Raw genomic sequence first — 26,395 nt, 5'->3', positions numbered from 1 at the left:
GTTCAGTATAACTACCTCCCAGAACTCTTACACGACTGCGTTCCCAAAAAGCAGGCATCCGCCTCCGAAAGCAAGATAACTTTTTTGCGTTTCGTCTGTGCGTTCTGAGGTGCAATACATTTTTTATATATGAAATTATTATATACAGTGGCTTCTCCTACTGCAGCAAGTTCCATTATCTTGGTGATATTTAGGGTGAAAAAAGTCCGCTAGTTCACTTGCTTTGGTCCAGACCAAATGCAATGTTGATCCTCACGTTTCCATGATTTTCAACTAAACATTTTATATAATATATATTTATTTCAAAATACAGTGAAATAGAACACCAGACATTAACTGATTAATTAATTAATTATGGGGAAATTACATGATGTGGGTTGTGATGAGTCAGCACAGGTTATTTCACCACCATACTCTGGGTAGATACTGCCCTTTTTGCACTAACTGAAAGCCTGATTCATTTTGTCAAGTCCTGATCAGAACTGTTCAGACTGGTCTCAGATCAGCAGCAAAACCAATATCAACAACAGAGCATGCTCGTACAGCCAGCCTTAGGGTTTTCAAAATGATTGACAGACCAGCAGGAACTGTGTCAATATCATTTGAATAATTAAATAGTTCAATCTTATTTCATGCACCCACAAGATCAAATATTGGTCTGCATATGAGATGTGAGGGAACAGAAAGCCTCAAGCACCCCATCATATTAGTACCGCTGATTTCATACCAGCGTCAATTTCACTGGCTTTGGCACACCAATATCATTGTTTAATCAGTCCAACACCTCAGACAGTTACATTTTATATACACTCTAAAAAAAGATGGTTATTTAAAGGTGCTTTACAAGTAGTAACTGTTCTATTTAGAACCGTAGCGTCCTGAAGAACCCTTTTTTATGCTGAAATGGTTCTTTGTGTTAGAGTTTAGGGTTCTTTACTCCCGCCTTTTTTTTTTTTCAAATCTGTAACTGTCAAAGCCTCCTCATTACTGATTTTATGGAGCTCAGCTTTACAATATATACACAGACTGTCAACATACTCTCAACAGGTAAATGATTTCTTTCTTAAAATGTCCATAAATTATAACTTTAAAAATAGTAACTGGTTTCCTACCAATCATGTCTTTTTCTCTTTTTAGTTTAACTGAACATGTAAGTGTGAGCAGCTCTGTTCAGTTAAGGATACTCATCATCTCTTCTCCACAAAGTAAGTAACAGAGATATGGAATTTATGATCCATATTGTTTGTTTTTTTAATTATTACTTTATGCCTAAACATGCCCAGTCACAAAAAAAACATTAAAGCTATCCCATGACTTTATAGGCCTATCACTTTTTCCTTTTAACACGGTAAAGGGCTCATATACTGTCTATCTTTTTCTAATTTTGGCCTTCATGAACAATTGTTTTTACATAATCAAATGGAAGAGACACAATGTAACTCTAAACTCAATTGTGTATTTCAGATGCTGTCACGTATCATAACCTCATCATCTTCAGAGAGAAACTGACACTCAGAATACACATAATGAAGGACGTAAAGACATCATAGGGGATTGTGAAGATATTTTACTGGAACTTGGTCTTCATTACATCTATATCGTGTTCAGTGTCAATGTTATTTATTAATTGTGGCAAGCAGGATGAGGCAGAGGGCCGTGAGAGAACCGGTGGCGTGATTGCTGATGAGCGCCACCTGCACGCCACACCACGTATATCTCTCTCACGGAGGAGCTTCGGAAGTGTAAAAGAAGGAGTGACGACAGTGAAAGACGAGGACAGGCCTGGACTATTTATGTTACGTTATGTTTTGTTTTTATATGTGGCAGCAGTCATCCGTCGTCAGTGAGGGGCTGCCGCCTTTACTTTCGTTTTGTATTTGTTTATTTTATGATTATTAAAGTGTGTCACACATTTTCTGGTTCCCGCCGCCTCCTTCCCACAACAACTATACTTTGCTACATCAGTTAACAACTGTTGTTAGAGCACTGTCATTTTTGCTTCAATCTGCCATGTCAATAAAAAATGTATTTACCTAATTGACACAACATGCTGTTTTTTTATGTAAAACCCAAATAGAGGCAACAAGATATAATAAGACAGATAGAGGACTAAAAAACAATATTAATAAATAATATATAAAAAATAATATTAATAATAGAAATAGAATAATATGAAGATACTAATTTCAATGAAAATATATTGTTGAAAATGTTATTTATACCACCATTAAGGTCCTATATAGCACTTTCAAAGCATTCTTTGTGGAACTTTATAAAAGGGTTCTATTTAGCACCAAGAAGGGTTCTGCTACTGTTACAAGCCGAAGAACCCTAATTTGGTACTGTTTAGAACAATTATTTTTAAGAGTGTAGCTAGAGGCCACAACAAATCTCCTAAATGTAAGGTCTGTCTTATGTCAGAGTGTAGTGAGGACACAAACTGACTTCCCTTCCATGTAATCAGTAATTAACTTGCTCCATTTACAAGGAGTTAAACAACATGCTGCTCTTGGTGATAAAGCTCTTGAATGTCTGGCTGTTTCATATATTGATTTTCTGAGAGGGGCGATTCTAATGAGGGCTCAATGAAAGGTAGAACTCTTTCTCCACAATAATGCGAAATAGAATTGAGGAAAATGTCAAGAAACAAATATCTATTAAATCGTGTATAAAACAGAAGATAATGGGTTTAATTCTGAATAAATGTCATGCATTATGATTCATTCTTCTGGAACTCTCTCGACAATTATTGAGGCATAATAGTGCAACGTCCCACCAGGGCCACGGACGTCTTGCCTCGATCAGATCCTCTGAAGGAATGCACACAGAGTCCTCTGATTGGATGACAATCCCTGGAAGGTCATGTCTTGACCAGTCCTTTCTCTTTGTCCTCTGGCATGAATAAAGCCTTTTCAGATTATATCAAACAAGGCTTGTTCAATCATTCACAGCCGTGACTGTGCCCGGGGAACAGAGAGCTTCCGTGGGCAAGAGGCCAGGCTGTAGGACGAGGAGCTGGAGCTGCAATCATACAGACAACTTCACACCATTACCTCTCCATGGCTCATGAATAGGGCCTTTAAACCCCACTGCAGACTAAACCAATTATTTTGGCATTATAACAACAGATATTCACCCTGGCCTGGAAACAATGACTCCCATATAGCAATTTTTCCCATATTTTAAATATATTCATATTAAATATATTTTTTTGTAAACAGTGAAGCGGAAATATATTTTGTCAAATTGAAAATATATTTACTAAAACCTTCAAATGCCAGAATAGATTACAAAATGTACTTCAAGGGGCAAGGGAACTAATTTTTCAATCTTGAAATACATTTTAGGTGAATGCAAAATGTGAATATAACATACATACATGCATGCACACATGAGTGTGTATATTTTTTCTGCATGCTATATATTTAAAATATATCTAAAAATACGTATATTTTTGCTTTATGGGTTAATTTGCAAAAAGATCCTTGATGTCTGTTAGAAAAAGTATGAAGAACAGAGAGAGAAATATCTACTGAAAGAGATTTTTCTTACTACATTTATTCCCTGCATCTTTTCAGGAACAACAGAGATGATGGGAAAAAACAGAGGTTCAACCTCTAACAGCAGGAACAGAAGAACAAAGTGTTCCTGGGTATAATGCCTCACTTCTGTTCCAGCACAGAGCACCTGCATCTCAGTCAGTGTTCCAACAGAACCAACAAGAAGAATGTAGGCCATCCGTGCTCTATCTCTAATGTTTCCGCCTGGTATACCATGCATGCTGTTTTCACTTCGCCTGAGAAACAGCCACATATACCAAGATTGTATCAAAAGTGCACATTATGTTTTATTATGAAAGTGTGTGTCTAACATATAAGACCACAACAAATAGAAAGTGTGAGTCTTAGACTGGTCAGAATGTCAATTCTTTCAAATTAAAGAAAGAAACAGAGGGGTGAGAGAAGACATGCAGAAACCTTGAAAGGACTTCACAGATATAAAGACAGGAATCTAAGGAGATGATGAAGCTGCCATTCCAAAAACAATTACTGCTCAATTATGAATAGTGCAGTGGAATTCCAGATTTAATCTCTTTACTGGACATATTCCTCTTCATTTCCTTCAGTGCTTACCGGGATTTCACCAAGCAGGACGCATTGCTGGATCAACATCCTTTTTGGTCCTGGAACAACATTCCTACTATCAAATTTCAGAGTTAAGGTTATTTTGATTCTTTAATAGCATTCTTCTTAATCTAAAATTTCCTTGATGGTCTAGAAAATAATAGTTGGGGTTGGGGTTAGGACTATATGTTAGTTAGTCAGGACCAATCAAAAGATGATATGCCCTACTTGGCAAGCCAATAGTGGCAAACAAAAAAAAAGGAGCAAGGAACAAAACAACAATCATAATATGGCAGCAAAGAGTACAATATGAATTATATTAAAGAATGTGAGGTATTTTCTAGGTACTGGAAATGCATAAATTAAATAAATTTCTATACATTTCAATTGATTGATTATTAACATGATCTAATCATTCTGGAAATACCCCATTTGTTGCATGTATGTTAACAAGTTTATGGGTAATTCATACTGATCAAAAAACAAATGCACTGTTCAAAACAAAATACACTTACAGCCTTTAGTTCTACATTAAATTAAAATGTATATTAGAAGGTATAATCAAAATAATTCTGAAATGGCCAAACCCTGCTACAAGTATTGTATATATATATATATATATATATATATATATATATATATATATATATATATATATATATATATATATCAGAATATTTCAGAATTGTGCAATTCAGTATTTATGTGCATTTCTGTGGTATTGTGTTGTATTCAAAGACTTGATTACGCTCCAAAAGAAAATTGTTCGGGTGTGTAGAAGGACCAGCACTAGATCCTGCAAGGAGACACATAGACGGTATCATATAGCTTTTAATGGTCATTCTCCTCCTCATTTTTCTGTTTGCTTTCCCCTCTTTTCCAATAAAAAAGATGCTGTTGGAGCATGATTAGCCAATGCTGCAGAAGAATGGGGACAGATTGCTGAAGGGGCATTATGTGGGAGGGATTTATCAGTCTTCTCTGCTGTGCCAGTCTTTGTGTTCAGACCTCCATTAATCCCTCTGTGACTGCCTCTGCTATCCACAAGCCAAGCCTTCAGTTGCTACAGCAGATGATTAAATCAAAATTATTCCATTTTATGCAGATATAATCCCTATAATTATGATTATCAGATTATTTGTGCTAGGAATCAAAAGTCTATAAATGAGATCAAAGCAAATAGATTAAGTCACAGCTACTTAAACAGATAAAAAAGGTACACCAGACAGTGCACTGAAGATTTAAGTCAAGGTGTTTTAAGAGAGGTTTGTCTTTTTGTCAGTAGCTGGCCATGAAAACCAGGTCATGATGATCCACTTTAACCGTCGCGGTTTCATTGCCTGCTAAAATGGCCCCTGGAAACCACAGAAACCATCAAAGGTGATTTTGCAGGCCATGGAGCCAGATAAATGATGCAGTTCAAGGATGTGGCTCATAGGACGAGATGGAGGACACTTCATACAAGCTCTCAGATGTGTCCAGGTCAATCACTGTGCTGTCATACTCAAGCGTGATGGATAAGTATCACATGGCAGGGAGTGATTTGATCTGTGGATTCTTCAAAAACACTCTATGCACTGTAGCCTAGTGATAAACCATTATTTGATTTTGAAAAATGTTTTTAAAATCCCTTGAACTATCCCTTAAAACTTAGCAACATCTTTTTTTGACATCATATCTTTTTATGCATCACTCCATACATTGTATGAGAAATTAATACATTCTTACATAAAGAACAAATTCCACGTTTCTTTTTTGTGCTTTTACACATTTTACATGATTGTGTGTACATGATGGCACGTTTGTGTAAGAGGGCCAGCACTGTTCACACCATATAATTTAGTCTACCAACACGTGCAACAGCTCATAAACAAACAAATTTTCTCACGATGACACACTTTATGTCACTTAAACCGCAGCAGAACAGAAAAATGCCAAAATATGACATCACTGTAAATGACCCACAAGGCTTGCATCCAAAACCTGTCACAATATTTTCATAATCCCTGACGGCAGACATTAGTATCTTTAAGCAGCCAGTCCAATTTTTCCAAGCTCAGACTATACGTGTTGAAAAACATCTTATGACTAAGCTCCAAAACGTTTACTCTAATGCATGTCTGAATATAGTGTTTAAGCAGACAGTAGACATATGTACTGCTATCTGTCAGACAGTTGCAGCACTGTGGGCCGTGGTTAAAGGGATATTTCACCTCTGGAAAGATGATTGTGTATTTAAAATGGGTCATTTATGTAGTAGAAATGTGAAATTATTTTTGAATTTGGAGCCTTCTAGACAGAGAAAAGCCAGAAAATGTATTTTTGGCTCATGTGGATGAAAGACAACAACTCCCAGAATGCACTTGCTTCGCTGCCCTACAAGCCACGCCTACCGGTAAGAGCGCGCAGTTAAACAACTAGGCTAGGCTACTAGTTGACTCGAAACTTAAAAGACGCCGTTTTATCGTGAGTCTCCATGACGAGTCTGCCCGGGATTTCGAGATCGCTCAAAATGTCCAGGATTCGGCTTTTGCGTTCTAGAGTCGCCATTCATTATGTTTATTGTGGCGAGCGGGAGAACGGCGCAAGGCTGGTGGCGTGATTACTGATGAGCAACACCTGTGAGACGCACCGGTCTCGATCTCTCACGGAGGAGCGGGAATTTTCTTAGCAATGCTAAAATGCACATCAACCGATCACTTGTTTAGCGTTCATGTAAACACTACATTCAGATTCACCAATCGGAATGAACTCCGGGAAAAAGAGGATGGCAGGGTTGCCAACTTTGGGACTTTGGCTGGAGTGAGACTCTGTAAAAAATCAGTGCATGCGCGTAACCCTAACCCTAATTCTAAAAATGTCAGTCCTTGTTTACTTAGTATAAACCCTGATTTATGAAAAAAAACAAAAAAAACTAATAGAATGGAAAAGTTTTTTCAAAATGTACAATTAATTTATTGATTGCACTATAAAAAAATAAAGATAGAGGTGATTAAATAACAAACATGTAAAACAACAACATCAAAACAATAAAACATCTCAAAACAAAAGGGACACATAATAGTTACTCCACCTCCCCAGAAAACCACAACACAAGTTTCACACATTAGGCCTGTTGTAGCCTATGCCACAGTGGCAGTGTTGGCCTGCTTCACTACCTCTGCAGGAGGCTCGTATCTGAAGCAGGGTTCAATCCGTTCATTGCGTCTGTCACGTGACAAATGAACAAAGACTCGGAAGGTAAGGTAATTATTTATGTTCCCTGTAAATTCACATTCACATTTTTCATCTTTCTTTTTTCCTTGTTTGTCATGGCCCCCTAGTATAAGCTTTAGATAGCTTCTTTGGGGACCAGTTCACATGCATGATAATTTCTTTGTTCTTTGTTTTATCTCAAGTGCATATGAATATATATATATATATATATATATATATATATATATATATATATATATATATATATATATATATATATATATATATTTTTGACTGCATTATAATGATTTCTTAATTCAGAATATGATAAAGACTGCGCAGGTGGATGTGTTCAGGGAATTTGGCTTTTAAAAGTATAACATTTAAAGCCCCTTAAATGAACGAAAATGACTCGAAAAAAGATTTGTTCATTTTAATGAACGAGATCGAACAAGCGAGTCAGTAAAATGATCCGAACTTCCCATCACTCACAGGGTGCCATCAAGTGTCAGTCTGTTCCTGGTGTCAGTCTTGTTTAAGCCAATAACTGAAAAGTTCGCTCAGCATCCGCATTTGAGTGTGGCAGGCTCAACACAATCTGGGCAACCTTTGATCATTTGGGGAATTTTAAAATGCTACTTGCCCAATTTGCCAAAATGTAATTTGTACCATGAGCCTATTTTTATTGAGCAATTAGCTAGCCCACATAACGCACGTCAGACAACGTTCGCAACTATAGTTGAAGTCTGTACTCTCGGCACACAGACTGATTGGGCAAGGCTATGTCTGTAGTGAAAGGCACACCATTTTATTATCTGCTTACCTTTGTTTGTCATCCAAACTTTCAAACGCGCATCAGTGGGCTCCGACTCGGACTCCGAACCTATGCTCTGAACTCTCTCTGAACTTTTCACACGCAACTGACGTATCAGGTGCAAGGTTTTCAGCGAATCAATGATCAGAGAATACTGCAGTGAGAACGTTGTAGGCAGATGTTACAGCTGTGGGCCTTAAACTCCTCTCCTGTCATTAATACGCTGTGGTCATCAACAGAAAATTAACGGATTGAGAGGGGAGAAAAATGGATTTTGGCGTGACATTTCTTGCGTGTGCGTGAGAGCGTGAGATTGATTCTGAAAGCGTGAGTGTCATGCCAGATGTGTGAGAGTTGGCAACCCTGAGGATGGTAACCCCTACTACAGAAGAGCCTGTTAGCTTAGCTTCCAAAAAAAGATGGCTGACACTATTTGTACATTCTGTGAGTGAGATCCCATCCCCTATGGGCGGGTTGAAAACATGCGGAACTAGCTCCTACTACTAGCTGTAGTCTCTAGCCAAAAAATCCTCCAATGACGCAAAATGACGATTTTTGCATCATTGGAGGATTTTTTCCAGACAAAAAAATACAGAAATCTCTCGTCTCAGGGGGATATGAGGGAGGGAAGCACGGTAATTCGAAAATACTACAGGTTTTCTACTGATACAAAGCTTAATGCTAAATGCTGAAGTATCCCTTTAAACCACTACGGACTCATATTAGGCAAACCTGCACTATGGTCATTGTTTTTATTCCCACGTCACCCCCTCAAAATTCATAATCAATCAATGTACTCCACCACAATGAAGTCGCCACTGCCCAATATATCAACAAAAAGAGACTTCCAGCAAGACAATTACTGGCCAAATCTAAAGTAAAGTTAACACAAATTTTGTTTACTTGTCACAATGACAAAAAAATAAATAAAGGAGAAAAAAAAAAAAAACATGACCATTAGATTATATACACTGACTGTTATTTATTAATTAATTTGACACAATAAGCAAACTACACTACCATTCAAAAGTTTGGGATTGGTAAGATTTTTCTCTTTTCTCTTATGCTCACCAAGGCAGACTTTATTTGATCAAAAGACAGTCAAAACTGCATTATTGTGAAATATTATTACAATTTAAAATACCTGTTTTTGCTCCAGTCTTCAGTGTCACAAATCATTCTAATATGATGATTTGGTGCTCAAGAGACATTTCCTATTGTTATCCAGGTTGAAAACAGAGGCTGTTTAATATGTCTGTCCTATTCAGGATTCTTTGATGAATAGAAAGTTCGAAAGCATTTATTACAACTTTTTTTTTGTAACCTGCCTTTACTATTACGGCTTTTGTTCACACAGCGCGCGTTCCGGGACTGAACACGGCAATGTTATAGGTCCCCAACCCGGCATCGATGCCGGCATCAATCCCGGGTCATGATTGCGTTCACACAGAAGGCGTTCTGGCAATTTCCCGGGATCATCGCGCTGTGTGAAAGGGGCTTTACTGACCCCGAACATTTGAACGGTAGTGTATCTTGCATCTGTTTTATTAGGAACAGCTTTAATCATTTTAAAAGGAGACTTTATTACCGTATTTATTGAGTGTCTTGTAATGGCTATAAGGCTGAGGCAAAGTGGTGTCATTATCCCACAATCCACTTCTGCATCAACCCCAGTACTTGATCTTTGCTGTCACAGATAATCCTTACCCAATTGCCTCCAGTCTAGTGCGTCTACATCTGCTCTGCTTCCGGCACAAAATAAGTGCACTCTCATTGGGCTTTACAGTCTGATTGATTTATCACAGATTAATGTATCTCTAACATGATCCCCAGGTAACTGATCTGCACAAACCTCCATCTCATTCTCTGCTTTTTCTGCAGTGCCTAAAGCCCAAGGTTGGAGTTGTGTTTTTCCACAAAAAGTTGTGGAATGTTGTGTTGATGGCTGCATTTGCTGGGGAACAGCAGGGAGGGCTGATTGGCATATTTGTCCTCAGTGTAAAAGTCTACTTATAACCTGTGTACTTCAATATTCTGTCAAATCAGCAGTTACAAGCTACAAATACATTCTCCAAACTTTTACTCTTAAACCAGTAAACAAACAAGTTTAAAACAAAGCAGAAAAGAACAATTTCAGATTCTGAACTATTTCTAAGTCACTAATTAATATTACTAGTACATTTGTGACATTGATTATGTGACTTTTGGACAGATGTTCAGGCTTCCATTGAAGCACCAGATACTCTTTGGATCATCTCAAATCATGCTAAACAATCATCACACACAAACTTGTGGAGTTAAAGGCACAGCACGCTGCAAGAGGTCGCTTATTCAAAACAATAACAAAGGTGCAGCTTGATGATGCCGTGAATGAGTGTGGAATCATGGGAGTTCCCTTTCTTTCAGTCACAACGAGTTACGTCAGTGAATGACGAAATGGGGGTTTCGCTTAGAAGCCTATCACCTTCGAGTTCTAGAAAACGAGCCAATGGCAATGGAAATGCCATGGGTCTGCGGAATTTGCATAGCGTAACTCCGCCCGACCACGTGGGTATAAAAGGAGGACGCTGGCAATCTCGCATCATGTTTTTGCTTTGGAGCCAAGAGTATCTCTTCACTCCCTGCAAGCCTGTTCTGAGTTTTTCGTGGTTCTTCGAGACGAGCGAATCTCCAGTGTGTTGGTGTAACGGTGCATCCAGCAAGATCACATTGCCTGCTGCTGATCTGTGCAGTGATCTGCCATCAGTGTGTGTGTTTCTCCATGTCCATCACCGCATCACAAGGTGGGCTGGAGTCTTCTGGAGATGAAGACTAGGCTGTGCTGCCTCCTTTGGGTGTGCCAGCACTGCCTGAGTCCGATCCAGAATTGACAGCCATGCTCTCCTGGGCAGTCGCGAGCATTCGGCTGGAATGGAACCCTCCACCCTGTCTCGAGTGCTTGCGGCTGGATGATTGTTTTTTTAAGGGACCCCAATACCTTTCTTCCCGGAGGTGTATGAGGAGGTCACGAGGTCCTGGAAGTCACCGTTGTCTTCCCGTGATTGCTCGGCGGCCTCCTCCGCACCAGGCGAAGCGTTGCTCCTGATGCGGACTGCTCAGAGATGGGCTACAGTTCTTAACAGGAAATGGTAGCAGGGCCACTCCTTCCCCTGGTGGAGGGCCGGGGGAGAATCTTTTGTTCTCCATTCCCCGCTGCTGGTCTCACGGCAACACCCCAAAATGGTTAAAGAAAGAACTCACAAACCCATCTCGAGCCCCCAGAGGCCGCGGATGGCAGTGTGCGACGCCCCGCCTCACCACTCTCGTCCCCCTCTGTCAGAGCAGACCCCCGCGGAACGATGGTCCTTCCCTGGTCTCCTCTGTCAGGACGCGGCATATGACCGTGCCCCCACACCGGGACGCTCCACCTCCGTCTGGGCCGGTCATTCCGGCCCGACTTGTGATGCTAAATGGCATGCAATTAACTTTAAAATATATTTTATGGTAGAGAAAATGCTTGACAAGAGGCATGTTATTCGCAGTATAAGAGATTCAAACAGACTAACCGTCTAAAAGACTAACCATGTTAACAATGATTAATTTTCTGTTTATAAAGGTATCCAAACAGTTGTTCACCCGTCTAATAAAGCATAATATATTAAAGCGTCTTTGGTGTTTCCATGGTTTCTACACAAGTAAAACACAGATTAAATCGATTCAATTCTACCTTTCACTCAAATACATTTGACAATAGCCTACATTTTATGGTTTTTTTTTTTATTCAAAAAAAAAAAAAAAAAAAAAAAAAGGCAAAAAAGTTTTACTATTTGACCTTTGAACCCCAACACAACTGTTATGGAAAAAATTAAAGGGGACATCATAAAAATCTGACTTTTTCCGTGTTTAAGTGCTATAATCGGGTCCCCAGTGCATCGCGATACAGATGATAATCAAAACCAAGCAGATGTCTCTTTAGTATTTGGCATAATCCAATTGAGGCAGGGACTGTGTGGAGAGGGGGGCGGCACGCAGCAGCTCATTTGCATTTAAAGGCACATGCACGAAAACAGCCTGTTGTTGACTTGTCAGAAATGGGTATTTACAACACGGATTTATAAATGATATGTGAGGTATTTTAAGCTAAAACTTCACAGACACATTCTGGGGACAACTGCGACTTAAATTACATTTTGTAATTTGTCTACTAATATGGAATACCATGATTTGGTCACAAACATACACAGTGTACACAAACCGACAAAGGCAGTATTTTAAGGCATCATAAGCTATGTTTCCATCCACCTATTTTTGTGTGCATTTTGGGATATCGCATTAAAAAAAAAAGTAGCATGGAAACGCCAAGATGTGCATAAATTCTAAAAATGCGAATATAAAATGTGTGTGCTCAATTGAGTCCAATAAGAAAACGTGCATAAACTTCGATGGAAACACATTTACCACATAAATTCCACGAAGCGCATCAAAAAATGTATGTGACTGTGCAATGGGATGGCATAACTGGACAAAACAGCAAACCAATCTTGTTGCACAGCATCTGAAATGCTGTTTTGCAAAGTGTGAAACAAGTGGTAAGTTATAAGAAGGGGAACAGGATGTGGTGTTGTTCTGAAGGAAACTTTTCAAGTTGTCACTCGAGAAGTGACACCATACTATCAGGGAACAGAGTCTTGACCTCTTCTATAAATACCAGAGCGACACTGGATGCACAGAGTCACAAAAACTCACCACAGCACTGCCTCACATTCTTTCTAATTTTCAGTCTTCACCCAACACACACACACGTACAGGAGCAACAACAACAATAAAATTTAAGATACGTTTTGTGACTGGAGTCACAAACAGCAATTTCCAGCTTATTTACAGTATTTGTTCTTTTTCCTCACACCTGAACTTCTCCACACTAATTTGGAGAAACTTTCAGCTTTTGTAGAATAAGAGAATACTTCCCCTATTTAAGGGGGTCATATCATACATTTAAAAAATATTTTTCCACTTGAGTCAACTTATGATGCAAGCAGCTTTTTGATCATTTTCCACCCTCCTTCTGACACCTAACATTTTTTTTCCATGGCTGCTCTTTTAAGAAACGCCCCATGAAAGGAATAAGCTAGAGTTTTCTCCAGTTCTGCTCGCAGATTTGCTGTTGTGTCAATAATTGTTTTTAACTTCCCAATCCTTCAATAACAACATCTTTGCAAAGCCTGTGGCAAACTCAACAGGTTCACAAAACAATCTATGCTTAAATGAATCAAACAAACGATCAAGGTCAGACTGGAATGACCAGGGGTCTCATTTATAAACGTGGCGGACATTTAAGAAGGGATGGATATTTGCTTCAAGTGACAGGCTTGGTGAGTGAAATTATATTTGTATTATCTTGTATTTCTTTAGATTTTCTGTCTAAAAGTGAACAAAAAGACGCTTAACTCAAATTTTCCCGTCAAGTTTATTTTTATAAATCACAACTTATGCGTCGGAAGCAGCGTACGCACATTTTGAGCCCCGTTTTGTGCGTACGCTGCTTCCGACGCATAAGTTGTGATTTATAAAAATAAACTTGACGGGAAAATTTGCGCACTTGCACGCAAACTCTGACCCATGCGTACGAACGTTTTGGAGACTGAGCAGTTTGGCGACACCGATGGTGAGCTGGAGTTAAGCGTCTTTTTGTTCACTTTTAGACAGAAAATCTAAAGAAATACAAGATAATACAAATATAATTTCACTCACCAAGCCTGTCACTTGAAGCAAATATCCATCCCTTCTTAAATGTCCGCGCCAGCGAGCGTATCGGGCCGTTTAGTGAAACTAACGCAAATAACAGTTTAAATAAATAAAATAATGATTTAAACTATGTTTTACTTCTGATATAAACATTTAGATTAAATATGCCATTCAAATTAATGGAGAACACTTAAACATGAAATCATTACTGAGAAGTTACAACATTTTTTTATATTCAAATTCAAATCAATATAGAAATATTTGTTGTGGATGCGATTGTTTTTGAACACTTTTCCTGTAGCGTGCTGTGTTTTAATGTTTTAACCACAGAGATAATTGCTTATCATGATAATACAAGATTGTCTGAGAAAATAGTTAAGTGCAAATAATGCCCAAGGCCTATCTGTTTCCATTAAAAATATAAATCAATTAAAAATACTATTCGGCCAGTGGAAAAGATGAAATGTATTTTACAATATTTGATTTATGTATTCAAAAACAAGACAAGGATAGGCAAGTACATGATTTTTATTAATGTAATGGGTCTTGTACCGTTAAACGTTTTCACGTGGATGAATAATCATATGCAAATGATATGCAGATGAGGATCTGCATAGTAAAACTAGGCGTTGTAAGCTCCATATATGGTTATTTCGGGGTGGAGACGCATGTGCACACAATCTTCCGCTGACTGGGATTTATAAAGTGAATTCTGCGCAGGTTCTGGCGTACGAACGGTTTTATAAGTCTGAATATTTTTTTGCGTACGTCATTTTTGGCTTTCAGGCGCACGTACACTTTTAGTAAGTTTCCTACGCACAGTTTTATAAATGAGACCCCTGGGTCCTTGAAAAATAAACTTCAGCTTTCCTATTTGGGAAAGCTCTTTTTATCTCAAAGATCAATGAAAATGTTATTCTTTGTAATTAAAACAGTAAAAGATTACCCACAGTTTCAATTTAAATGTCCAATACTGAGTATTAATTGTATTAATAAATCATCATTATGTTGAAGGCAAGCCTAAAAGGGCAAGTCAGAAAAGAAGACTAATAGCCATAGTAATTTCTACTAAAAAGCCCTCTGAACAGCCATCCTACATTGAGACTATTAGATGTGTAATCCTGTTTATGGCTAATCAGTCATACTTTAGCATCCATTTCGTCATTCACTGACGTTACATCAGCTTGATGTGCAGCTTGGGGACTAGCTGCTGTTTTGTGCATTGCAGCATTTCTAAGATGATGTTTTATTGTCTCTTGACCTAACAAGATTGTGCCACATAGTTGTCTCTTAAATACCCTTATTAAAATGTATTTTTGAACCCATGTGCTGTGTCTTGGTTTGCTACTCAGCTCTATGGAGAAATAAACTAAAATAAAAATGCTTCCTTTTTCACATGAACACACACTAAGATAAACTCATATGACATTGAAAAAGGAATTGCATGTCCCCATTTTAACCCACAACTTAGCATAATTAGCTGCACTTTGGTCTGTCACACAATAGATCATATTTCATGTGAGTTCAGTCCTACCAGCCACATGATTATGATTCAGATTCAAAAGCAGATGTAATGCCTGATGGCCCAGTGGACACTACAATTTATGAAAACGGTGGGACAGCATGACCTGGTCATCAGGTTCCTGAGGGGGGCGAGGAGACTCAATCCTGCTTGCTCTCTTCTTATACCCTCTTAGGACCTGGACAGAGAGCTCCCTTTGAGCCATTGCGATCAGTGGAGCTTAAGTTCCTGTCAATGAAGACAGCGCTCCTGGTCGCTTTGGCCTCCATCAAGAAGGTAGGGGACCTGCAGGCATTTTCGGTTGACGAAGCGTGCCTGGAATTCGGGCCGGCTATCTCTTACGTGATCTTGAGACCCCGGCCTGGATACGTGCCCAAGGTTCCCACCACTCCTTTCAGGGATCAGGTGGTGAACCTGTAAGCGCTGTCCTTGGAGGAGGCAGACCCAGCCTTGGCACTGCTCTGTCCAGTATGCGCCCTCCGTGCTTACGTAGACAGAACGCAGGGCTTCAGGACCTCAGACCAGCTCTTTGTCTGTTATGGTGGGAAGCTGAAGGGAAAGGCTCTCTCCAAACAAAGGTTGTCTCACTGGATGGTGGTCTGGTGGACACATTGTCTTGGCTTACCAATCACAAGGTCGTCCATGCCCCCTTGGGGTGAGGGCTCACAGACATCTGTAGAGGTGTCTCATTTGGGTTCAGTCCTACCAGCCTCATGATTATGATTCAGATTTAAAAGCAGATTTAATGCCTGATGGCCCAGTGGACATTAAACTTAAAATACAATGTTTGAGTGCTTTATATGCCAGCCAGCCATATTTTTCCTGTCTAAGATAGCAGTTCTTGACCACAATAACCTCTGGTCCACAATGCAGTTTATGTCGACAGTTTTAAATCTGCATTAATGATTTCCTAAATTAAGACAGGGCAGATGTGACTTGGTGTTAGCCCACTAGGGTGGCCGAGGTGATTGACGTGAGCTAAGAGTGAGTGGGGCTCCTGTAATTGGCTCTTATTTTCAGAAGAAACATTTCTATTGAGGTTAGGAAGTGAAGGCGAAGATTAACCCGGAATTCAGGAACATGTAGGCAGAGTATGAGGTGTGGAATGGATTACCCACAGTGATGTTTTCAAATGTAGTGTGTGTGACGTGTGTGTATGCATGTGTAGAAAAATGTGAAGTGGGCCTTACATAAAATGAGCCCATTTATCAAAAAGAAAAAAAACAAAGAAGCACAGAGGGAGGATGACTGAAGACTTTCTGTCTTCTGACAGTTTGATTTCCCTCCAAATGAATCCATGGAAACAGATGAGTTAATGTAATATTCTGTTGTTTGATGAAACAAGCAATAAATGTGGGCGAGTTAACACAAATGTCTCTTGCGCATATTTGAAGATGGCCGTAATTGTCATACTCGGAATTTGGCATTACATCCAAATGGGACAGCAGTGTGTTAATGAAAAATATACATTTATGCTCATTTCTGGGTTAATATTTGTATATATCAGTCATTAATTTAATTGCTGAATCCTTTAAGTTACATATAATATATATAAATCATGCATTTAAAAAAAAAAAGCACACACACACACACACACACACACACACACACACACACACACACACACACACACACACACACACACACACACACACACACACACACACACACACACACACACACACACAGCAACAGGGCAGAAATTATATTATATATGCAACGAGCTTGTGATGATTAAAGCATTACTGAATTGTCTCAAAGACACTAAACATACATTTTTAAGTTTCACTTACTCACAGTGAGTGGTCATAGTGTGGGTGCACAAGAATAATAACTATCAGGACTGAATTAAGGTTTTCTACATGTGGTAAACACAAATGAATATGTAAAAAAAAAAAAAAAAAAAAAAAAAAAGAATTATTAATTTTCAGGATTTCAGGAAGATTTCATGGAAACAAACACAGACACACAAATCCACACCAGAAATGCATTCATTCACTCAAACATGCAGACTTCTCCCCACAGGATACACACAGGCAAACATGGCAGTGTGTGAATGTGGGTCATGGGCAGTTGATTCTGTCCACTGTCTGGACATCTGTCTAAGCACAGAGACGTGTCATGCCCAGCCAAACACTAGCATCACACATTTGCTTTGAGTCCCATTTGACCCCTTTGTGTTTAGTGGAATATCCAGGGGGATCTTATTCGCTTTCACAGTTCATTGTACATAAAGTATGTGTAAGTTTGGTTACACTCTTTAGATATCACCCAAGAACATAATTAACTGTTACAATAATAAATCAGGTACGTGCATTAAAGGGAAACTATGCAGTTTTTTTTAGCTTAATTTACCTTAACTGAACAGCTTCGGAGTCAATGGAATGGTTATATGACTTTTTTTCAGGTTAAATGGTGGCCGTCTCGCTTCCCCCTACCGCCTGTGAGCGGAAAAACCACCCTTGCAACTTTGGGCCGGCGGGCCGCGATATCAGGTCTCGCAACGTAATGAATTGCTTTACGGCACTGCACACATACACGCCCCCATCCAGGATCCGGCTAGCTATAAGAACAAGGCAGGGATGGAGTTTTTCACACTATTGTCATGGCTGAGCCGGCAAAATAGAAACAGAAAGCTAGGAAAGCATTGTCGGAGGAACAGAAAAAGAGGAAACGGCAGACTGACCGAGCGAGGAGTCAGACACGAGTAAATATCGGACCTGCGTTTTCAGAATGGTGAGAACTGAGACAAACAGAAGCCTGCAAATCCAATGCTGACCTGGCGTTCTTGCTGTTGCACTTGTAAGTATCTTTGGGATAAACTCTGTTTAATCTTTGTATTTCTTGTTATTGTGACCTCAGGATATTTGCTATTGTCTGTAAAGGTTTTTCACCATAATGTTATGGATTACGTTTGATAACACAATACAAATATACAATATCTCAACATTTATATGCTAGCCTTCTGTGTATCATACATACCTCAGTGGACATGGCACCGTGCGTTCGCCGGCTTCTTTGAAAACAAATGCACATGACCAGCGGGAGAAGATGGGAGGGGGGAGAGTCGCCAAAGAGTTTTTACAACAGTGTTGTCAAATATCTATTACGAAGCTCTATAAAGAAACCTGCGAGCAAAAAGCAAGAAAACAGCAAAGAAATTGCCAAAACTGCATAGCGCTGCTTTAAAAACAAATACAAGGTTATACATATTTAGAGCTAAACCAACCTATGAATTCATCATTCTACAAAAATCGAAAGATTCTTAAATATTTGTACTTCTCTAAGTAAAAGGGTTTATGATTTAGATAAAAGGGCCTTGGATGCTGTCAATATGTTGATACTGTTAATAGTTGAACCAAATACACATACCAATTAATAAATAAATTGTATTAGCCTTACATAACAAAACATCAAACCAAGTGGAAATTATTTTCTTAGAAGAAACAAAGCACAAAACACACTTCTGAAGTTAAAAAAATAAATAAAATAAAATAAAATAATAATCACCAAATAAAGTTTATATTTAGGTCTATAAAAGTTTGTATTTCAATTGTCAAAAAATTCATACAAAAGAAGTGTGGACATTTTGGTGGTCAGGTTAGTTAGTGGAACATAGTTAAAGCCTTCATCTACTAAAAATCACCTTGACACCAGTTATTTACAAGTTATTACAAAACATCTCAAAAAAGTAAAGTTAGTTCTGAGAAATGGTCTAGAACAGTGGTTCCCAAACCTGTCCTGGAGGACCCCCAACACTGCATGTTTTCTTTTTCTCCCTAATCAAACACACCTGATTCAACTCATCAGCTCATTATCACATGGGTTAATGAGCTGATGAGTTGAATCAGGTGTGTTTGATTAGGGAGAAAAAGAAAACATGCAGTGTTGGGGGTCCTCCAGGACAGGTTTGGGAACCACTGGTCTAGAACAAGGGTGCCCAATCCTGCTCCTTCCGATTGACGGTCCTGCACAGTTCATCTCCAACCCTAATCAAACACACCTGCCTTTAATTTTCAAGTGATCCTGAAGACCTTAATTGGTTGCTTCAGGTGTGTTTGATTAGGGTTGGAGATGAACTGTGTAGGACAGTCGATCGGCAGGAGCAGGATTGGGCACCCCTGGTCTAGAATCATTTGTGTACAGATGCCACTTGCTTTAATATTTAGTTCTTTAATGCAAGCAATGAAATTCATACACTTTAAGTTTATTTTTTGTTTTTAATTTAAATTTAAATTTGAGAAGCAGACAGTGTAGCATGTTTTACACCCTACTGCATGGTGAGTGTAAATCAAACCGTAACAGGCCTCTGTATAAGGTGTCAGCCACACATTAACACGTTTTTGAAGGTGCATGCCTTACAGAGTACACCAACATTAATACTGCTTTCACATGCTATCGGAATTATCGTAAATATGAGTTTCCTAGTTAAAAATTGGACATGAATGTCCTCTCAAGTCATATTTTACCACTGGGAAGCTCAGGATCATCGTAATACCCAAGTTCCCATTGGGGGATAATATGCACTACAATGATTGCTCTTTCTCTCTGTCTCTCCTACTACCTCTTTGACACGTACTAAAGCGGAACACAAACACTCCATTACAATTGCCTTGTATGGTCTTTTTTCCGCTGATGTCTGGCTTCAGGTAAGCTGTATACATAGCGGACCGAGGAAGTCTTTCTGAATGCCAGAGGTGATATTGAGCAGGACTCATCTCATTTACTCACTCCATGCTTAGATGGGACTTAATTGTGCATGTCATTTATATAAATCACTCTATAATTTTTTAATAGACTTAAACACACTGAATTCTGCTAAGTTCTGCTAATGTCTGGTTAGTGTGTTTCTTGTAATGTGTAATGATGATTTATGAATCTGTTCCTGAATTTGCTTACACATAAATCTGATGAGTAAGTGAATGTGTGTTGTTGTTGACTTCCTACGAGCGTTGCCTTCCTATTTTTTCTCATTGCTATTTACAGAAACAGCCAAGCAGAAGCAATGTTGGTCAAGGTATACTCTGTAATCAATGAAGAGTGAACCTTGGAATTTAAGGCCATGTCCACACTAATATGTTTTCGTTTGAAAACGTATATTTTTCTCTCCGTTTTGGCCTTCCGTCCACACTGAGATGGCGTTTTTATTAATGAAAACGAAGCTTTTTTGAAAACGCACTCCAAAGCGGATACATTTGAAAACGCTGTTTTCACGTTGTAGTGTGGACAGTGAAACCGGTGGTATTTAAAAACGATGATGTAAATTTAGTCATGTGACGCATATTGTACCAATAGATATTCATGTTTATACCAGTATTGTGCCTGTTATGTGCTATTCACTTTCACATTGTTGCTAAAAATATTCTACATTGCACACTCTTCATATCACAGTCCTGCAAAGATGACAGAATTTACTCACATTTGCTGTCCTGCGGCAAAACATGAGAGCAGTTGTGTTTTAGACCAAACATATGGTGACTGCGTGCGACCTGGACCGCATCAGTGAATGGTGAGATATTTATAAACAAAAACGCCGTTTTCAAATGTATCCGGATTAATGTAGACGTAGCCTAATTCAGTGGTTGTAAACATCTGGGAGGAATGAGCAGCATAGAGTTATATGGGAAGAAGGGGCTTGAAGGCTTTTGTTGTTGCAATACCACCAGGAGTCTGCCAGTTTCAGCAAATGTGGATTGCCATTAAAAATACCCCAAGGGACCTTCATCAAAGAAAAATAAGGGTCGTCGGCAACAGAAAGACACTGACATGAGCCACACAGACTACACTGGAGTACTTTTCAGTGAAGCAAAATTGCAAACAAGAAGTGACACACCAGAGTCTTACTGTTACTAAATGTCTGAACTGATTTTGGTGCAACTTTTTTTGTTTTGTTTTTTTAGCTTTGAATGCTGTTTTTCCTTTTACAACTGCAGCAGCAGGCTAAACTGTGGTAAAGCAGGACAGACAAAAAAAAGCACATTTTTTCCACAACAGACCTAGATATGCTATATTTTAAAAAACAGAGTGAAGAAAAAAATTCAATTGAAAAATTGAAGTCTGCAGAGAAGACTGTTGAAAACGATTGTATTGAACAACAACCATTTTCAGTCTGGAGACATTTAGCAGACAACACAGCTTTACAGCTGTCAAAGTGACTGAATTATAGGGAGGTTTTCTTTACTTTCTTAATCTGTCTTGCAAAAAGCATACCGCAGCACCTTCAGATAACAGATTTTCCTCTGTCTGTGCTCTGTATAGGCTACATCTAATTATAGTGTGTGTCAGTACATTATCAGTGGACTTTAATATAATGATTTGAGGCTCACTTTAAATACTTGCGGTTAAAAATGTTCCTTATAACCTAATGGCAGCAGTGCGTGTCAGAAAGTGGAGTGCAGTCAAGAAGCAACAACACATTATAAGTGGTCTCTTGAAAACTAGCTGATTAGAGACCAGTTTTGTGGTTTCTCTTACAATGGTGGAAATCACATACTGAAATGAGGACATCGGTCCAGAGTCGGAGTGAGAGGCTGTAAAGCATGAGCTCTGGTTCAATCAGCATTCCCCAAACACTCAGGAGCAGCCAGGAATGTGAAAACTACCAATTTCCACAGGATCAGACTTCCACAACCAAATCAGGGTGAACAGTTTTTCTTTATTTTGTTTCAGCTTGCCTTTGGTCTTACAGCTCAGGAAATGACTTGAGGTTTGGACCATGACCAGAGCAGAGCTCTCTAAAGCTATACGGCCTTCAGTCACTGCAACAGAACAAATGACCAACGCAGAAAAATTATACACTATACGTAGAAAGAAAATTGTATTCAGCCACGGCTGTCCGATAAATTTTTCCTAATCATGGCCAAATGTATTAATAATAATAATAATAATAATAATAATTAGGGCTGGTTTGACAATATAATTTTCTTAATTAAGTCTTCATTTTTTATTTTTTAACTGATATCAATTCTTAAAAGATCAATATTTTAATATATTATTTACCTATGCTGTTTTGTGTTGTAACACTCCTTTGCTTTGTGCTTTTTAACTTTAGATTTCAAACAAGTCTCAGCTTTCAAATTCTGTCAATTTTATCACAATGCACATAAATCGATCATCTCTTCCCATTTACTCCTAGTTATAACTCTTTACTCCTAGGTATGAAATAAACATGCATGGACATCAGAAGGTATTCTGAAAAAAAAACAAAAAACAAAAACAGTACAATGTATTGAAATGTCTCATGCCTCATGTAAAGGCTCAATCATTTCCTACTGTGGAAAGATGTCAATAAAACAAATTTTAACGTTGTAATGTTACATTTACCAGAAAGACATTCAATGTCCATAGCTTGTTAGTCAACTAAAAAAATAATTCTAGGGTAGAGCTTTTTGCTAAATATATGCATTGGCTTGCCATGATCGAAGGTAATACTGGTTATACCAGTTATGAGGGTGTGGCAAGCAGGACGAGGCAGAGGGCCGTGGGAGAACGGCACGAGGCCGGTGGCGTGATTGATAATGAGCGACACCTACGCGACGCACTGGTCTCGTATCTCTCATGGAGGAGTGGAAGCATAAAAGGAGGAGCGATGACGGTGAAGGACAAGAGAGGCCAGGCCTGGATTTATGTTGTTATATGTGACAGCAGTCATCTTTGAGGGGCTGCTGTCTTTACTTTCATTTTGTATTTGTTTATTTTACGTTTATCAAAGTCTTTGAATGTTCGCCGGTTCCCGCCTGCTTCTTCCCATAACATCTAACCTTGCTACACTGGTGCCGAAACCCGGGAGGAAGGAGGGACACGCTGTCGGAGAGCCCTCAGGGAATGGAGGAGTCGCTCCCGTTCGCCATGGGCCGGAGCCTGTTGCCGTCAGCCAAGATGGGAGCAGAGCAGGGAACGTGAGACTCGCTGCCGGCTGCCCTCGACCGGAGGAGCCATCACCGTCCACCAGGAGGCGGAGGAGCGTCGAGCCATCCCCCAACGATGTCCAGTACCATCGCATGGCACCACGAGTGAGTCTCTCAGCTGGCTGAGGACCGAGCGGCAGTGTGTCCGGGAACACCGGTATGACATTTTTGATACCAGTTTAAAGGGGGAATATTGTAATACTTGACAAAAACAATCTATAGATACAATATCTTCCCTGCATAGTTTATAGCTATTTAGTTGAGAGAAATTTTGACATGTACTGTACCTGATAAATCCAAATTAACCTATATTGAATCAAATTGAGTCAACATAGGAAGTGGCCAGTGAAGTGGCATGTTTAGACTAAGAGCAACATTTCCAGGAGCTACTGGTCAATAATGCACTGTTTGCAGAGAGTCTGCAAATGGAGAGCTTCAACTAGACTAGCTTCTTTGTCAAATGGTAACATCTAGACTGTGTGCCACAAATCTTGGGCTTCCCCTCCCTCACAGACCATGAGATGGGGCCCTGTCCACAAGTAGTGATGTTGTGCTCAAACAATGCAAACGTTAAACCAGTCAAACTATGATACAAACAAGAGGGATGCAATTCTAGAATGGAGCACTGTTCTTTAATCTTTCTTTTGCTTCACAGGGAAGCAGTTGGACTGACAAAGGCTGTCTTCACACTGCCTCTCAGCCATGTCAATCAACACTGCTCTCATTTTCTGTCTGAATCAATAATAAACATTCAAATGTATGATGCATTAATTGTTTCCTGCTTCTGTAAATTCTGTAGGCTGCAATCTGTGTACATGATGCTTTTAATGCGGCTTCTATGCGGACCAGAATAGTTCTACATAATAAAACTAGTAACCCCCTCCCATTTAGGGCCAGGGCCCCCCCTCACCATGGGGCTGCAAGGGTGTCTTGTATGCCTATGTCTGTAGCATGAAAGTCTACAGCATGAAAAATACATCTATAGCACCCTGGGCTAATGACTTGTCACTCTTATTCTGTATTCTGATAGATGTCATGATCTGTGATTAAGTGTGGCAATGTCCTACCCACCATGGTCTCATTAATCACTATGTATGACACAAACATTCACACACAGTAATCATGCTAGCTAATTAGCAAGAGCTGCAGAGTCTAATTTCTAAATATCAATAAATGCCTTAAATACAGAATACAAACTAAACATGTATATGCAATTTTCTTGAATGTCTTAATTTAGACAGCATGTTTCTTATCCTAAAAAGCATATACTACTCAAACACGATGAGTACAGCAGGACTTTATGAATGACGGATAGGGTACTGTAATGGAAGCTATCTCCAGCCAGTGTTCTGAGAGAGAGAGTGAATGCTGTGAATTATGATGCCTTTCTCCATGTCAGGGGGAGCAGAGGGGGGCTGCAGTCTTTGAGTCCGCTCCAAATCAAACACAAGCGGATGGCTGACTCTCGCACCACTGCAGCTATTCCGTTTCCATCGGCAGCCGTCTGCTGTGGGAAAGCTATAATTACTCAGCGTGTGGAGTCACTAACTTTACCCTTGCACTCTCATGTCTTCTTTGCACACACAGATCTTTCTACATAGAGAGACACTGTCAACATGCTAGTACACTGCATGCACACATACATACAGATACCCGAGAAGATGTTAATGAGTGTTTGACTTATTAAAGTGGAGCATAAAATAAGAACAGCCAACATAAAGTTCACTATGGATGCTTTGATATATATTCTTTTGATTTTTACATACATTAAATTTATGTTTGATATATACCTGACAATATTGTATAAGATATATTTTACTTGATATTACTTGTTCATTGTTTGATTGTTACATAACAACATCATGATAGAGATGGATAGACATTTTTTGGTAAAGCTGCTCTGAAACAATGTCCAATGTGAAAAGTGCTATATTGCCATATACATAATAAAACAGACTTACTTGATATTATAATAGTATTAATCTAAATATTATGTTACCCTGTCCTGTTGGTTATATAATGAGATAAATTGTAATGTTGTGAATTGGGTGTCACATTTTTAAAGGGTAACTCTCACCCAAAATGAACCTAGGCTCTTTTTGTTATTCTACCCGAGTCAAACTTTCGTGTAAAAGCATAATTAGAATGGAAACGCCACTTTTAAGATTGACCGTATTTTCATTTTAGGTCAAAATGCCTTTTGAATGGGAGTGCATGGGGCACTTCTATGATAGCATCAAAATCGCAATTTTTTTTTATAGTGTTTCCGCTGGCTGGAATTTTGTCAGTTAAAAGTAGTCGATCTCCGAATGCAACGTAACATGAGGAGAGTAAAGATGGAAAGCTCCTAAAGCTTGTTTCCATATAAATTCACGGATAATTTTTTTATCTAAGTTATCATGCTTTTCATTGAAATCACAAGTTCATGACATTTCCTCATATGGAGTCAGTTCATTAGGTTGCATTCGGAGATCGACTACTTTTGACTGACAAAATTCCAGCCACCGGAAACACTAACTGATAAAGTGAGTCGTACTAAACCTTTCTTTTTAGTAAACTTTGTGTACGCAAACAATGTAGTCAATGCTCAAGTTCATGTATAGAGCCCCTGGTGATACTTCGAGCACAGTTTTATGTTGTGTCGAGCCTTCTTAGTGTTTTAAAAATAGTGATTTTGACGCTATCATAGAAGTTCCCCATGCACTCCCATTCAAAAGGCATTTTGACCTAAAACGAAAATACGGTCAATCTTAAAAGTGGTGTTTCCATTCTAATTATGCTTTTACACGAAAGTTTGACTCGGGTAGATTAACAAAAAGAGCCTAGGTTAAATTTCGTTTTTCTCGGGTAGATTAACAAAAAGAGCCTAGGTTAAATTTCGGCGAGGGTTTCACTTTAAGAAAATGTGGTTGCTTGCTATGTCAACATTAGCTTTCTGTATTCCTGCAGTGTAATACGGACAACAGGTACAGAAAATGACTCCGTCAATGACAAGATACGACACGCAGACAGGATACATGCAGGAGAATGTAATCGGGGAAGGTTACGCAGAGACTGATATCATCAAGAGGCTCACTGGGAAAAACCACAAACGGTTGACAGTTTGTTA

General features: G+C 39.0%; 1 protein-coding gene and 1 long non-coding RNA gene across 2 annotated transcripts in view; one reads left to right on the top strand and one right to left on the bottom strand.

Annotated features, from left to right (window-relative positions):
• Positions 1-26,395, bottom strand: part of LOC311082901 (multiple epidermal growth factor-like domains protein 9) — a 100,106-nt gene that overhangs the window by 53,899 nt on the left and 19,812 nt on the right. The gene's annotated exons all lie outside the window — the stretch shown is intronic.
• Positions 17,808-24,786, top strand: LOC311082904. Its single transcript, XR_014606168.1, has 3 exons — positions 17,808-18,181; positions 23,091-23,443; positions 23,942-24,786. It is a non-coding gene; the product is annotated as an uncharacterized lncRNA (long non-coding RNA).

The sequence above is a fragment of the Abramis brama genome, assembly GCF_963993115.1.
Source record: "Abramis brama genome assembly, chromosome: 5".
NCBI classification, from domain to species: domain Eukaryota; kingdom Metazoa; phylum Chordata; class Actinopteri; order Cypriniformes; family Leuciscidae; genus Abramis; species Abramis brama.
This window is presented reverse-complemented; position numbering and strand designations above follow the sequence as displayed.